The 4,047-nt window shown below is 34.8% G+C and overlaps 1 pseudogene; it reads right to left on the bottom strand.

The window, feature by feature from the left end:
* Positions 1-2,424: 2,424 nt before the first annotated feature.
* Positions 2,425-3,750, bottom strand: LOC141822257 (transcription factor KUA1-like; annotated as a pseudogene).
* Between the last annotated feature and the right edge of the window lie 297 nt (positions 3,751-4,047).

Here is a 4,047-nt window from a genome sequence, read left to right as displayed (position 1 = left end):
AAAGGACTGATGTAGATGCAATTCAATCGTACCTACCTCCGCGAAGACGGCGGCGGCGGCGGCGGCGGCGGCGGCGTCGAAGTGAGACGCGATGTCCCATGCGAAGCCGGCACTGGCGGAATAACAACCGATGTCGCCCCCTTTTCTCGCCAAAGATGATAACAAAGGGTCTGGCCTAGGCGCCGGTACCAGCGATGCGTTTAGAGATCTTGAAAGGGAGAGCGGTACGTCGGATAAACTGAAAGTGGTCGGGAGGCCACCGGAAGTAGCACACCTCGCAGAGGTATGCCGCCCGATCGGAGGCTCCCGGACGTTCGAATCGCACAAGAAAGCGCGGCGGCCGCCGAAGAAGGTGGAGGGAGAAGGAGCGAGCGATCTCAAATAGCAATTCAAGATTTACTTACTGCCACCCAAAAGTGTGTTAAAAGCCCATTTAAGTATCAGTGCTAGCCCATTTGGCCCAATTTGACGTAAGGGTAAAAAAGGACTCTTCAACTGCCTATACAATTTGAAGTAAGGTAAAAAGATTTATCTCTCTGTGAATTTAGTTTACAAGTGTGCCAATTCGTATAGTCAAGTGGATTCAGATTGAGTTCAAGTAAGAGTATTATAAAAAAAATTTTAATTTGAATTTGAATTGAATCCGATCTCGATTCTCTCCGAAAACTATAAACTCGAATCTGAATAATCGGATCAATTCAATAACTATCAATTTTTTTTCTTGAGTAATTTTTCATTTCTATCTTAATAGTTTATTATTATCGTACTAATTTTCTATCCTTGATGTATATAAAATATCTAAATTTTTAAAAGAGAATGTAATTTAATTTTAAAATAATTTTTCTATCCTAAATTCAAGTCAATCCGATCCAAAAAAATTTCAAGTCTGATTTCGAGTCTAACCCAATCTAACCCAAACTCTAAAACTCTCTATTTTATTTTGATATTTTCAGAATCGATCTGGATCATATGGATAAGCTTTCGACACCTAAATTTACCTAATTTTGAATGGACATTTAAAAAAAACATTTCGTTGACAACCATTTACCTTCCTCAAAGTTTAACAATTATATTATTTTACTCTTAACTATTAACATTTGTTAAGTTACTCAATATAATAGAATAATAATGTGATAACTTATATTAAAAACAATATCATGTCATTTTTTAGTGATTATGGTATAAAATGAAAAGGCTTTTTACTTACGAATATTTTCTATATTTGATCTTCTGTAACATAGTTCTATTATTAAGCAAATTCTGATATAAATAAATCTTGGTTGGTATCGGTGTAACTATTCAAATATTTTATCTTCTATAATGGATCCTTATTAACCTATTGTGAGTACTTATAGTTAATATTTTGTTATATATTTTTTTAAACAAAGGAAAAGATGCAAACTAACATCAAGCAGGATAGCGATTATCTTGCGACTGTATTGATTCCATTGATCGATTTTGAACATCGAAAATCAATCTTCTAAAATTTATTGATTCAGAAAAATACCATGAAATAGAAAAATAAACGGTATTGTTTAAAATATTATTAAACTAGAAAATCTCTCATAACATCAACTAGACAATTGTTTAAATAAATCTAAATCTTAAGACACAAAGAAATAAAAAAAAATTTAACAGAAAGAAAAAAAAATCATAACAAAAAGGAAAAATTCTTAACAAACTCAAAATCTTTAAAATCCTAAACAGACTTAAAATTTTAAAAATACAAAAGACAAAAATAACTCTAAAAATGATAAAATCTTCGAATCCTCCTGCATCACAAACCCCTTGGTTAATAATATGAAGAATAGAGAAAAAAAGATTATTGCAGTACAAACTAACATAGTAAAACTAAAGAATGAAGAATGCATACACCTGTAAACTATATTTTTGGAGAAGTTTTATTGTGTAACTCTTTTGTTGCAGTCATAAGTATACAATTTACATTAGCAAACAAAGATGTGAACATATTGTAGATGGTAAAAAAACTCAGAAAAGAGTCAATTATAGGGAGGGAGATTTCGAGTGGAATAGCTTTGTGTTTTGGAAATTGTCACTCTTATTGATAGATAATAAGTACAATTGTTAGCATGAATTCATGATGAAATAGAGAATTCTTAGTTTGAGGATGCTTTTACGATATTGAACCAATACCATGCCCTTCTTCTTCCCCAAATATCATCATGGATGACAAAAATGAGCTAACTTGGCAATATCTTCCCCCACAAACTGTATTACTTTCAGCAACCCAAATTAAAATCATCCACTTATCTGAAAGTGATGAATTAATCAAAGAAGAGAAAAAAGGAAAACAAGAAAACACAAGAACCTTGTATTGATAACACTGGGTAAGCTTCATTTACATGATTCCTTGACACACTGGTTAAGCTTCCATCTCGGGTTTTAGCATCCACCAAGACTCAATTAACTAACTCTTATGGTTCCAATGCATAGATATGTAGGTGATGAGATACTAAGATGCAACCTTGTGCTGGAAATTCTGAGCTCCAAATCTAGATGTGAAAGTTGAGCATGAGCACTTTCGATCGAGCCAACGTAGGAATTGGGTATCTGATGAAGACATGAAGGCAGTGGGATTGTGTCTTGTTCTTTGCTTGATGAATTCATATCTATTATTGCAGCCTCAAAAACATTTGTATTCGTAAGGGTACAAGATAGAGTTGGATCACGTAAAACTACTAACAAGGACTTGGTTTCACTAGTTGCAACCTGAGAAGAAAATGAGAGTAAGAATCAAACGTAGTACATCAATTCAATCAAAAACCATTTTAAGTAGATAAAGTGAGATTGGTTATAAAATACTACATCAAATAGAATTGATCTATGCTTTGTTTTGTTGAGACTGTTTTGTCTAAGAAAGTATTTCTGAGCATGGCTAGCCACTTGTGTAGGGGTCCTTGTGGTAACAAAGTTCCTAGAGATGCCTCTCCAATCTCCTTTTCCGAGCTTCTCAAGTCCCACAAGAAATAGTTTGTGTTCTTCCTCAGTCCATGAAACTCCTATCAATCACAAAGAAAAAGATTGGTTTTGGGCACAATTGCCAGGGAATTGAGACAGTTGAATTAGCAAGACACTGAAAAATAATGCCTCACCCTTTTTCCTCTCTTGCATTTGTGTTCGGCCCCGGGGCCATAGGAGAAATAGCCATTATACACCTTCTCGGTGGCTTCATCAACTGAGCCAAGAGAAGATGTTGATGTTGAAGGGGAAGTGGAAGGGGCACAAGGATAAATGGAGAGGCACTGCATGCTAAAGCTCTTCTGGATCTGGAGCTGTACCCCAAATAACCTTACCACACCTCCAACCATGCCCCTTGTTCTGATACAAGTCCTTGAGTTGTGGCCATAATGACCACAACGAGAGCATTTTCTCACCATTTCTCAATCTGCAAAGCTCAACTTATCCAACAACTTGTCCCTCACAAGGCTATAAGTAGCACAAACTAAATACTAGTGACTGGTCTAAAAGTTTGATGTGGGCTAAAAAGGCCAATGGATGAAGGAGGAATCAAAGATTAGGTTTCATTTGTGGACAGGTTTGGCATGGGTTATGTCACCATAAAGGACACACAATTGCATGTCTATGCATGAGAGCAGTAGCATATTATACTGTCCTTTAAAAGTATCTTATGCCTTCAGTGATGCTGTCATAGTTGGTTCTATGCTGAACAATGATAAATTATTTATTTATTATTTCTCATATAAGTCATGTTCTGAAATTGTTGCAAGCACGACTCAAGTAGCACTTTCTTTTTTTTTCCAACAGCAAATTGTGTAATAATTTACAGAAACACAGAACTACTTGTGAAAAAGAAAGAAGTGTTGAAGAGACACCATAACATTAGATTTGATGTTTTGTTGCATTTGTTTATGGATCTTATGGCTCATAAAAGTAAATGGAATATCTACAAGTGGATAAAAGAAGTGAGAATGAATAGAATAAATTGGGCATAGAATATGAAAATTGTATTCTTTAGTTTGACATATACAACAGGATTTATGAGTTATTCTCATTTCTGTGTATAAT

Source organism: Curcuma longa, chromosome 2 (genome assembly GCF_044706935.1).
Source record: "Curcuma longa cultivar G26 ecotype Majalengka, Jawa Barat chromosome 2, ITB_CL_G26_1.1, whole genome shotgun sequence".
NCBI lineage: Eukaryota > Viridiplantae > Streptophyta > Magnoliopsida > Zingiberales > Zingiberaceae > Curcuma > Curcuma longa.
Note: the sequence above shows the minus strand (reverse complement) of the source record. Positions and strands in the feature narration are given on the sequence as shown.